Genomic DNA, 13,042 nt, shown 5'->3' with positions numbered 1-13,042 from the left:
CAGACACAACTTATCACATCATGTAATTTAATTCTGCATATATCATAAACCCAGCAGGACATTGTTATTATTTCTCTTTTGTGTACTCAATAAATCTGCCCACAGAGGACCATTTCTATTGCTCTTCATTCTTTCATGCATTTCTGCTCTTTCATTTAGAATCATTTTCACTCTGTCTAAACTCCCTTCAGGGTTTATTTTAGAGCAGATTTGCTGGTAAAAGAATTCTCTCAGTTTTTGCTTCTCTGAAAATGCCTCTATATCAGCTTCACTTTCAAAGTGTATTTTTGATGGTTATAAAATTGTGAATTGGTAGTTGATTTCTTTCTGCTCTTTATTGCATTACCTTCTGACCCCGTGGTTCTCAATAGAGAAGGCTATTTACTGTTTCTCCTTTGAGGGAGATGTATGGTTTTCCTCTGGCTGTGTTTAAGATTCCCCCTTTGTTTTTAGCAAGTGGCAGTTTCATTAGAATGTAATTAAGTGTATTATTTCCTTGTTTTTATTACACTGGGAGTTCTTGAATCTGCAGCTTGATGTATTTTACCATCTTTGGGGGGAAAAACTTCAGTAGCTCTTCATATTCTGCAATATATTCCCTTTCCTCTCTTTTAAAAACTTTGATTATACATATTTTGACCTTTTCACCATATTCCATATTTTCTCATTTTTTCCCATGTTATGATTTTTCCCCCCATGCTTCAGGATGAAGATTTTCAACAAATCTATTTTCTTCCTTGTCTCAATTGCTGTCATACCAATCTCTGTTTTTAATTTTACCTCTTTTATTTTTCAATTTTAGACTGATTCATCTGATTCTCTTTATAAATTGTATTTCTCTGATAAACTACTTCAACTGTCCATCTTTCTAATTAACATTAATAATAATTATTTCAAAGTTTGTCTCCAATCATGTCAAACCTAGTTGTCTTCAGGTCTTTCCCTGTTGTCTGTTTTTTCACTGCTTGGTTTTTGGTCATTGGCCCTGCTCCTGTTATGTCTGGCACCTTTGTATGAAAGTCAGATATCTAATTTGAAAATTTACTGTCTCTTGATGTTATCCTTTCCTAAAGAGTACATTCTTCCACCAGCCATTGTGGGAGGGCCAGATTTCTGTAATCAAATCTGGGATTAAGGTCATTTCCAGTCTTAATTAGGTCTGGCTTATTTTGGTTTGAACTTACTCCCAAAGTCATTTGAGAGTCTCAGCTGAAAGACTTGTACATTTTCCAGGACCCCTATTTTTTGAGCCTTGACCTCTAATATTTGCTGTTAATGACAACATGACACTGGGGAACACGCTGCTTATTTAGCTTCTCTGCAGCCCACCTTCTGCTTGGTTTCTGAGCATCTCATTCTGTGCAGCTTAGGAATCAGCAAATATCTTAAGAGGAAAAAATGCTTTATGTAAAAATACACACTTGTAAAATTCTGAAAATTACTTTAACACTGTGCGTCCAAAAATGGCTTGGGCTTCCCAAATGGTGCTAGTGATAAAGAACCTGCCTGACAATTCAGGAGACATAAGAGACTCGGATTCTATACCTGGGTCAGGAAAATCCCTTGGAGGAGGGCATAGCAACACACTCCAGTATTCTTGCCTGGAGAAACCCATGGACAGAGGAGCATGGTGGGCTACAGTCCAGAGTCGCAAAGAGTTGGACATGACTGAAATGATTTAGCACTTTCCAAAAATGATAATTATTACAATAGCAGTTTGACACCAATGTATAGTGTTTAGAGCTAAGCTCTACAGCCAGAACATCTGGATTCAAATCCTGCCTTTGTCCTGAACAGCTGACCTGGGGTAAGTCATTTAACCCCTTGTGGTCAGGGTTGCCCTGTCTATAAAGTGGAACTGATAAGAGTATCAATCCCATGGGATGGAAGGGAGAATTAGACATATTAATAAACATAAAACACTTGGAACCCGAGATCATATGTCTAGGAAAGTGTTCATTAATCAAATAAAACACTGTGCTGGACAGACTGACTCTCTAAACTGATTTCAGCCTACAGCCCCATTTTGAAGCATCTGCCCTGGTCTAATCTTTCTCTGCAGACGGGGGCATGTTTGAGCACAGAAAGGGGAGGGGCCCTGCAAACATAGAGCTGGTCTCCTAAGACTGGGTGCAGAGCTGGAATTTCCTCTTGAGCATGTTATCGATTAAATCTGTGCCCTGGAAGCCAAGCAGCTAATTTCCGTAGAAGGCAGAGGTGTCAAAGCCCTCTCAAACTGTGGATAAATCTCTAATTGCCACGTCTGCCCAACTTGGTTGTGATCATTAGCAGAGCCCCTCGTGCTCTGGCTGAGAGAGGAGAGGGAGGCCAGACGTATCCCCGCTCATCTAAATCTTTAATAATGCTCCAATCTTCAGATCATCGCGTAATCAAACCCAAATTAGCCTGATACTCAGAGCCAAGAATAACAAGGGGAGTGAAAGAGAAAAATGTTTCTTTAATGAAATTTTCATCAATGCAGATTCCTCATTGCATATTAAGGTCTTGGCTGGAAGCCAGCATCAGAGTCGACTGCTGTGCCATTGACCTTTGTCCCTCGGGGGAGACACAGGGCAGAGACTGGCTGCGCCAGCTCTCCGATGACACAGGTGGCCATCCTTGCAGCTCAAATGGAGGAGGCTCTGGAGCTGGGGCCAGCCAGCCCAGGCCCCTCAGTCCTTTCCAGAAGGTTTCTCTGCACCTCAGCCCCACCTGGACCCCACCCGCCCCCCAAGATCCCTGCACCTGACTCAGCAGCACCTCTGTTCGCTCAGCTGCTCAGGACAGATTCTCGGAGGTGACCTCGGTTCGTTTGTTTTCCTCTCACCTGCCCTGTCCCTCCAGCAGCACATCCGCCAGCCCGACCTTCACAGGTAAACCCCGAGGCCGGGCCATGGTGACCCTGCCCCAGCGTGGCCTCCTCATGGTCCGGCTGCCCTGCCCTTGGCCCGAGGGTCCGTGTAAACCACACTCAGAGCACGGCCCTCCTCCGCTCAGACCCACCCAGTGCTTCAAAATGGGGCCTGTAGGCTGAAATCAGTTTAAAGAGTCAATCTGTCCAGCACACTGTTTTATTTGATTAATGAACACTTTCCTTTAATGTCTCTTTCCGAGACATACGATCTCGGGTTCCAAGTGCTTCACACACAGTGAAGCCAGCATCCCTTTAGGGGTCTGCAAGGCGAACAGAAACCCGGCCCCTCTCCTCCCTGACCTCGGGCCCACCACCTCCTGGCCACCTCCCCGCAGCCACCCTGGCCCCGCCACCCCTCATACCCGCAGGTGCTGCCCCGGCCGTGCCGCCAGGCTGGAGCCCCCTCCCCAGGATCCACAAGCCCGGGTCGTGTCTCCAGGACCCCTGTCCCGTGTGATCATCTCGGCAGATCTCCCCCGCAGCCTCTCTGGCTCCTGTCCCTCCCACCCCTGCGGCTCATCCTGCTGTGCTCTCCTCTCCGTGGCGGTCACCCCCAGGCCACACATCCCGGCCGTTCTCAGGCTCAGTGTCTCTCGGCTGACGAGGGAGCTCCGGGAACAGGGACAAGGCTTGCTGTCCTTCCCGCTGCCCAGGGGAGAGCTGAGCACAGGGAGGCGTCCCGCACGACTGGCTGGGCGAACGCACACACGAAGGGCAGGGTCTGTCATGCTTTCTAGATCAAGTTCACAGTGTTAACGGAGCAGCCGCCAAGCACGGGGCTGGGTCCGTCCCTGGGATGCCCCAGAGAACAAGTGAGAAAGGGCCCTTCCCTGACCTCCAGCATCTGGACGGACACTGAACAAGCCAGCACATGGGGACCAGGCAGGGCAGCAGAGCCCCTGGGCATGTGCGCCCTTGAGGGGCCGTCTGAGCTGAGCTCCAGAGAAGGAGAAAAACCCTTCACAGGACAGACGCTTCCAGGAGCCTCCAAAAGGAGCCAGCCACCCACACCTTGACTCCAGCCTTCTGGCTCCTGAACTTGGAGGTACTGGTTACCCTTGTTAGAAGGCACCTAGTTTGTGGTAATTCATTAAGACCCCCTGAGAAATGCGTGCAGAAGCCACTAGAAGCTCTCAGCAGGGGGCACCTGGTCTGATGAGCATTTCTAAAGGCTGCCTTCTGGCTGTGACAGGCAGTCAGTAATGTTTCTGTCCCTGAGCTCAATTCCTGAGGGATCTGCCTCTCCCAGTTCCTGCCTCAGGTCCTGCCAAGAGGTGATGTCAAATTTGGGGGTTCAACCTGCTCTTCACACCCAGACCTCCCCACCCTCAGGGGAGCCTTTTCAGGTCCCTGCCGGCTCCACTGCTGTCTCTGTCTCCTCTGACCGGAGCTCTGAGTCCCTTAGCCTCTGGCATATCCCTGGCTTCTGTCCCTGTTTTCCTCAGTTGATGTGTCAAAGGGTAGGAGGAGTCCCCACAGCCACCCATCACCCCGAAACACACCACACTGAGTTCCTCCTAACACATTAGGAGCCTCAGCCTCAGATGGGAGCAAACCCCTCTTTCCTCCCAAGTCTCTGCTCACCAATCTGCAAAACAAACGGGTTTGACTCAGTAATCTCCAAGGTCTGACTCGAACATTCATTCCCTGACTCAGATATTTAGCTTAGAATTCCTAAGATTCCATTCTTGGATTCTTCTCACTTTTCCAATTATGCACCAAATGCACGTCAAGCACTTACTGTGCGGTTACTGTTTTTGGAGCAGGAATCTAACAGCAAACACTGTCCCTTCTCTCCTGCGGGTGACATTCCTGTGGGTGCAAATGACCATAGAAGGTATAAGATGAATAAATCAATTTCAGATGGTGACGAGGTCTGTGTGGGGCGGGGGATGGGCAGGGACGTATCACAGGGATGCGGAGCCTTCTTTAGAGGACGCTCGGGGTTGTTTCCTGAGCAGGTGACACCTGAGCAGAGAATGGAAGGTCATGGGCAGGAGCAGGGGGGCAGAGCAGCATGTGCAAAGGCCCTGAGGCAGGAGGGCTCCAGGTACTGGAGGAAGAGCCAGAGGCCAGTGGGGCTGGAATGGAGGGCGTGAAGGGGGTGGTGGTGGGAGGTTCGGGGGACCCTGCAGGAATCAGGCTGGGCCTGGTGGGATGCAGTGAGGGATGGGGTTCCCTTTCTCCAGGGTGCAAATAAGAAGTCACTGCAATGTGTCCTCAAGGGTGACAGGGTCTTCTTTGTGTTTACCGAGCTCACTCTCCCTCTGGGTGCCAGCAGAGGGTAGATTTCTGGGTGGGGAGAGGAAGGGGCAGGAGGACTCGGGGAGGCGGGGGGCAGCTGCAGTGACCGTGGGAGGAGGGAGCTGCTGACTCCGCTGACAGCAGGGCAGGGAGAGGGGCGGACAGACTGGAGTGTGTTTGAATTTAGTGCATTCGCTGTAGCTGGAAGAATAGGGCAACCCCAGGACTCATGGGTGGGTCACTGATCAGGGTGACTGGCTTTTGGAGGCAGCACTTACTGAGAAGGGGGCACTGGGTCATTCGAGCTTTGCTGAGAATTTGCCAGATCTGAGAGCCTCAGCGGCTCTGCCTCCCAAGAATCTGGGAAGCCCCTCAGGGCCATCTGGGGGCCGCAGGGTGATGAGCGCACAGGGACGTGCGTGCTGGTCACCAGCAGTGACCTCAGCCTGAGGATGGGCCCGGCCCAGGTGTGGGGGCCACCGGAAGCCTGGCACCCAGGGCCACCTGGACAGAGCCCAGCCCAGACCAGACTCACAGAGGGAACTGCGAGGGGCCCTGAGATCCTTCTGGGAGCTTCACCTCCACCCCCTCCACGACCCCCAAACACCACAGGAGGAATCCTGGGGTCAGTTCTAACAGAATGCTTCATGGCTGCCACTGGACTTGAATGAGGTGTTTTTCCAGCCAGCCTCCTCCAGGGGCCTGGGCTACAAACAGGGGGATGTTTAATGCAGGACGCTGTCACGATTTCAGATGCTCAGCTGCGTCAAGCGCACATTTCCCGTTAGTCCAGCTGTTTCACTGCTCAGAAGACGTAGGGTCTTCATTTCATACAATGAGGCTTGTTCTCAGGGTAGACTGAAAGAAAGGAAGAGAAAACGAGGGAGGGAGGAAGGAGAAAAGAAGGAAGAAGAGAGGGAGGGAGGAGAGAACATGAGAAGGGAGGAAGAAGACCTTTAGCACGGGAATCAGAGCTCCTCGGGTCTATTCAGATGCTCCGCTGACCCACCCGCCATCCAGCCAGTTTTGCTTGTTACGTTTTTGAGACGTTAGTGTTGGTGTCGGGTGTTAGGCATACAAACATCCTCCTATGAACCCAGCCTTCGCCAGCCTTTCCCTTTTTGACGCATTGGTAACGTTCTCAAATCAGCAGCAGAAACTCCCTTCCGGCCGTAATAATCGCCAGCATGACAACCCGTCAGGCTGTGGCCCTGATCCATGGCGTTTGCGATGCTGCGTCCCCGTCACTGGGGCAGCCCCTCCAGGACCCATGATGGAGATCCTGCCCTCAGCCCCGCTCCCGGGGAAGGAAAGTCCAGCCGTGGAGGACTTTCCCGGGTGGACAGTGGCCTGGGAGGCAGGATGCAAGCCCAGCACCTCGTTGTCTGCCAGCTCCATTCTCTCTAAAGAGGTGGCCTGATGGATTCAGCTGTCTCGTGATCTGGACAAATAGACAATTCATTCCAGGTTGGCCTTGGTCTTCAGATGATTTGACCTGGAAGTATTCATATAGAGGGTCTGCAAGGAGGGTGGGACTGACTTTCCTTGCTGAGTCCAGTTTCTGGACGGAGCTAGCGCAGGAACCTGGCCCAGTGCTCTCCACCTGGCCCTACAGGTGAGACCTGTGCTGCCCACCACCCACAAGCAGTCGTTCACCCTGCAGCCTCGGGGTCAGAACTGTGGGGGATAGACCTGCTCGCTCATGGTGGTGCCTCTTCCCCCACAGACACAGGCAGTTGGTCCTCAAGGTGCATTTAAGCAGCATCCAGGAGCCAAAGTCAGCCTGTGTCTAAGAACCTCAGGCCTCCGTGCTGTGGAGTCATTGCACATGTTCCCTGGCAAAAAAAAAAAAAAAAACAGGATTATGACCAAAAAAGTGCATTACGGACAATGCTATAGGGTTTCCTTGACTATTACACAGACACACTTATTCAAAGCTCTGAGCCATCATTGTTCACTTTGAGCAGAGCCCCAGCTTCAGTGAAGAAGTGATTTTGCATTCTTTGCCAAGATCCTGCCTTATCTTTCTCTCAAGACAATCCTAGTCCTTGTGACTTCAGCTTATGAAAACCACAGGTTGGAAAGACATGAATGTTTGAAGTTCTTTTTTTTCCTCTAAGATACGCATGTTGTGATAGGTATTGCAAAGATTTATTTGTGTGCCTCTGGATAAAAACAGATTTCAGACTCTAATAGCAGATATATCAGTGGATGGCAAGTACTTACTTAGGGGCCGTTGGAGAAGTGGATATGAATTATTCTTTCTTTTATACAAAACTTTTGTATTGTGACAGCAAACTCTGAGGCAAATAAGAAAGGGCATGAGCATAGCTCAAAGAAGGAAAAATGACTGTTTTTTAAAGAAATATGTAAACAGAAAGTAAGAGAACGCATAACAAATTGTGTTTATGGCTCCTGAATCTTGCCAAAAGTAATTTTTAAGAAAATGCTTAAAACGTAACCGGTGACTTTGAGGGTATCATGTTCAAATGTCTTTAGTGAGGACTTCCGTGGCAGTCCAGGGGTTAAGACCGCAGGCTCCCACTGCAGGGGGCACAGGTTCAATACCTGGTCCAGGAACTAAGAGCCCACTTGCCGCACAGTGAACCAAAACAAAGTTTTCAGTGGCTTCCACAATGAGACCACCCAGAAATTAAAGCAAGTATTTAAGAAGGAATGGAGAAAGAACTGCCAACCCACTCCAGTATTCTTGCCTGGAGAATCCCATGAACAGAGGAGCCTGGCGGGCTACAGTCCAGGATCGCAGAGTCGGACACAAATGAATCGACTTAACACACGTTCACAGTGGCCAAGGCACTGTTCACAGCTTCAGCCTCAAAAAAAAAAAAAAAGAAAGAAAATTGGCTTGTTAGATGTGATTAGGTTTAGCTAGAAATGAATTCTAAACTGGCCTACTTCAGTTGGAATTTGTGATGATCTCTGGGAGCAAAGGAAATTCACCCGAGGATATATTCCCATATAATCTCACACCCTGGACTGCTTTCTTTAGTAGGACTATTTGGGCCATCCAGTTTCATTTCTCTCTCCTCTTGGCAGCTCTCTGCTTTCCCTGGATAGCATGATGCACCGGAGAGCTTTATAATAACTTTTAAATTCTCTATTTTATGAAGAGAAAGAACAATGATGGACACATGGGTACTAAGAGAGATGAAGAGCACACTCATTTTTGGATTGGCTTCATACACCTTGCAACAGCATGCAGGATTTAAGTTGACTCAAAATGCGTGACATATGAGTGGCCCCATTAAAAAAAAAAATCGTCTGGGAATTTTTATTTGTTTTCTCTGTAAGTGATTCACTTTGTTACCCGAAAACTGGATTCGCCTCTTGGTAGGCATGAAGCCAAAAGATACAATCAAGCCAAAGAGCGGGAGAAGGAAGGGTTTATTACTTCCAGCAAGTAAGAACACTGAGGATCTTTCTCAAAGCAGGGTCTCCCCAGCAGCAAAATTGGGGAAGCTTTAAGCTAAGGGTCCATGCATATTCATGAAGGGGCAAGGGTGTGTGCATATTCATGGTGGGGCTTAAGCAGAGAGAAATTCTGCATAGACTCGGGCAGAGGTGGACAGAGTCCAGGCTCTCATTGACTAAAGTAACCAGGGTCAGCAAAGGTCACCATCATCACTCCTTAGGCCCCAGTTAATCCAGTGGTTGAGCACTCAGAGTGGGATTTAGGTCCTGTAAAACAGCTCAAGAATGTGTTTCAGGCTAATCTTTGCCTTCAAAACAGAGCTGAGAGTCTCTATAACTGATAGTCTCCAATATGGTCAGGTTTTCTCCCTGGGCTGGTAAGAGTAGTTTGTTTTTACATTCTTTTGTCCCCTTAAAATCATTAACTACAGAGACCTATTTTTCTTCAAGGGCAAACACTGTGGCCAGACTTAGATCATAAAACAGCTTAGGTCTAAGATGGCTTTACTTAAGTCAAGAAAGCCAAGCCTCATTCCCTTTCCCTGGGAATCCCCTACCCTACCCTACCCACCTCAGAGCTTTTGCTCGTTCACTTTGAACATATAAACCTCAGAATATGTCAAACATAGTGCCAACTTATTTTAAAGTGTTTGCCATTAACTAGGGCCACTGCCAGGCCTCGTGTTCCTGTACTTTCTTTTAAGCAGCCGGCAGCATTTTTATAATAAAGAGAAGTTATAGATCTTCACCAATTAAGAAACTACTTCTAAGAAACCCACTGGTTGATCTGTTACCAGTATTTTTTTTTTTGAAAACTGCTTTACAGAAGCATTTCCTACATCCTCCAACTCAGAGTAATAGTAGTTCATTCAGATTGTGGCTGAAATGATGATGATGGTGGGGATGGTGGAAATGAATAAGATGGTGATTTTGATGATTGTGGTGGTGCCAGTTCCCCACACATTGGGAAACACTGGTTGAAGATGGAAGGCAGTTTTTAGCTGTAGATGGTTTAATACAAAATATTCCTTTCACATTTTAATTCCCCGGTGCACCTGGTTACAATTTTAGCCTCATTAAGGTATTTATAGGTAATCATATAAGAACCTACTTTGAGAACCTTAATGAGTCAGAAACACATGAACACAGATGGGTCCTACCGACCCAACATGAAAGTCAGGTTACTGAGTCAAGGTGGCTTGAATGGTGTTCCGTAAGTGGTTGTCATGGAGGACATGTCATGTCTCAGAGAAGCATCACCTCAGCCCAAAAGGGATTATTAGGAATTTCTGAGTTGGGTCAACTGTGGAGCTTTCGGAGAAAGAAGTCTGCCTAAAGACACACCATGTAGGTGAATCCCCTTCTTTAAAAAATGAGCCCTTCTTTATCTGCTATCAGTGGAAATTAAATTCTACCATGTTCATTACACCATGACTAGACATCAACCTTCCCAGGAGCATCTCAAGACAGGCTCACCAGGTGGAAGCTTGCTCTTGCCTTCTGTGGCAGGGACCCCAGAGTCTCTTGGACTGTAAGGCTTTTATTAAAAGCTTATCAACCAAGTTCAAAGCCATCTCAATGAGCCAGACCAGTATCCATGGACCTGTGTCTACCTGGATGACCAGGAGGAAGACATAGAGGAAGAGTCAGCTAACCCGGGAACCACTGCCCCTTATTTCCCTTTTCTTTTTCTTCCAAAATTATATAAATAACTCATGCAACATTTTCACCCATCATCTAAGACAAGAATGAGATGGGTGGAGAAATGAATATATTAATCAGGCTCCACTCACAGACCTGCTGCCTTCTTTCCTTAGTGACTGTAATTTGGGTGCTGTGATTTTCAAAGTCAGTAAAATACTAAAGAGAGGCATGTCAGCTGGTATCAAATGGAGCCCCAAAATAACATTGCTGGGAATGGAATGCTTGATAAAATATTCCTAAAGAGTGTCAAGCTACATAATGAGGCTTTTTTTTAACAACAAACTTGGCAGAATTTCCTCCAGTTTTTAGCTTTCCAAGTATGATTTTTATTCCAAAAATGCTTTTATGGTTGCAAAGTGAGCTTACCGCTTACCTTCCCCCTCTGCTGAATTGTCTCTTTTTACATTTTGCAGCTGATTTTAAATATGAGATTGATGACTTTTTTCGTGCTGAGTTACTAGAACAGTAGTGGTCAAATTTTCAATTAATGTGGGCAAAACTCCCATGTGGGAGTCTGGATCTCGTAAACAGGAAAAACTCAGCATCTTCCTTAAGAGACTAGAAACAACAAATGCTGTTGAGCAAAAGAATGTCTGTCCTCCCCAGGAATAGTCATTCTCTTGTAGGTTTATCCTGGCAATGGGCAAAGGGAGTTGGGGCGGGGAGGGGGCGGTCAATTCTCAGGTGGATCAAATGTGCTGTGAATCAGAGTCAGTATCTGGTTCTTAAGGTCTTAGCACCATCCATTATCCTTGAACCTGAGAACAAGTCTTCAGTAGATTCTTTCTGAGAGGAGATTAATGACCCTAAGAATCAGGAGAGGACAGATCTGAGTGTAGGCTGGGATGGCTGAACAAGAAGGAAAGTGTTACTTTTGTGAAAAAAATAGCTGTTATGGGCTGGATTTTGTCCCCCCAACTCCCTCAAAAGATCTTATGTTGAAATCCTAACCTCTAGTACCTCAAAAGGCAGGCGTGCTTAGTCCTCAGTCGTGTCTAACTCTTTGTGACCCCATGGACTGTAGCCCACCAGGTTCCTCTGTCCGTGGGGTTCTCCGGGCAAGAATACTGGAGTGGGTTGCCATGCCCTCCTCCAGAGGATCTTCCCCACCCAGGGATCGAACCCAGGTCTCCTGCATTGCAGGTAGATTTTTTTTACCATTTGAGCCACCAGAGAAGACTCAATACCTCAGAATAGGACTGTATTTAAAGACAGTGTCTTTATAATTCATGTTAAGTGAGGTCATTTGGGTGGGTCCTAACCCAATATGGGCTTCCCTGATAGCTCAGCTGGTAAAGAATCCACCTACAATGCGTAAGACCCAGGTTCAACTCCTGGGTCGGGAAGATCCACTGAAGAAGGGAACGGCTACCCAGACCTGTATTCTGACCTAGAGAATCCCATGGACTACAGTCCATGGGTCACAAAGAGTCGGACACGACTGAGTCGGACACACTTTGCACTTTCAACCCAGTGTGACTGTGTCCTTGTAAGAGGTTAAGACACGCACAAAGGGAAGACCAGGTAAATAAAGACACAGGCAGTCTACAAGCCAAAAAAGAGGCCTTCAAAGACACAGCCCTGCTGACACCTTGTTCTTGAACTTCTAGCCTCCAGGAATGTGAGACTATAAATTTCTGCCGTTTAAGCCCGCAGTCTGTGGCACTTAGTTATGGCCTCCCAAGCAAATGGACACGATAGATACCTTGCTTTTAACTAGGGTTCTAGTCTCTGAAAGCTGACGTTCCTTATCGGTATGCAGCCCATGGGGAAATATGACCTGGTTTTATGTCAAAGTCAAGAATGAGAGCCATTTGAATTTGAGTGTAAATGTTCCATTTGCACCTGGTAGGTTAGTGTTCTGTAAAATGTGTTGTCCCCAAAGAGTTCCAAATGATTCATAATCTTCAAGAATGAAAACAAGGAAGTGACTGTCTTTTACTAGTATTTGAAATAACCCTACCCCAACTCCCACTCAAAGGGCGGAAGCCTAAGCGGGTTGTGATCACATTCCAATGTCATCATCGAATCCTGTCAAAATTGAAAGTGATTGAAGAGTTGGGGGCATCTGGGCAAATGCCTCAGCCAGTGGATATTTCCTCAAGTCAGGGCTCCAGTCAGAAGGAAAACCACCGGCCACCTCTCTCTCCATCTTCTCCCTCTTGATTGGATTATGAAGAGATGACTGTGGGGTGGAGAGGAGGGGGGAGGGGCCCAGAAGTCAGACTGTTCAAAAACACATTAGTCACTCAAGTTCTGGAGTTGATGGGTATTGATTTCTCCTCTGGCTGATGTGCTGGGACTCAGAACCCTGACTCCAGAGGGCTTAACCCGAGCCGCCCCGAGCGCCCTGGCGAGGCTCTGACTGCTCCATCAATGCAACCTGCCCTCCAGCAGTTTTTGTTCTAGAAGTAAATAGTGGAGGCTCAGTGGTAAAATCTGCCTGCCAATGCAAAAGACGTGGGCTCCATTCCTGGTTGGGAAGATCCCCTGGAGAAGGGAATGGCAAACCCACTCCAGTGTTCTTGCCTGGGAAATCCCATGGACAGAGGAGCCTGGTGGGCTACAGTCCCATGGGGTAGCAAAAGAGCCGACTTAGCGTCTAAACAACAACACAAGTAAATAGAGGCATGGACAAGGAATAAACTACCTTTGAGAGTTTTGGGGTCTCTGTCCCTGAAATCACTCTGTCTCTCAATTCAAACTTACCTCTACAAAGAGAATTTCTAAGCTCTGTAACTAAGGGCT

Source organism: Bos javanicus, chromosome 13 (genome assembly GCF_032452875.1).
Source record: "Bos javanicus breed banteng chromosome 13, ARS-OSU_banteng_1.0, whole genome shotgun sequence".
Classification (NCBI taxonomy): Eukaryota; Metazoa; Chordata; class Mammalia; order Artiodactyla; family Bovidae; genus Bos; species Bos javanicus.
This window is presented reverse-complemented; position numbering follows the sequence as displayed.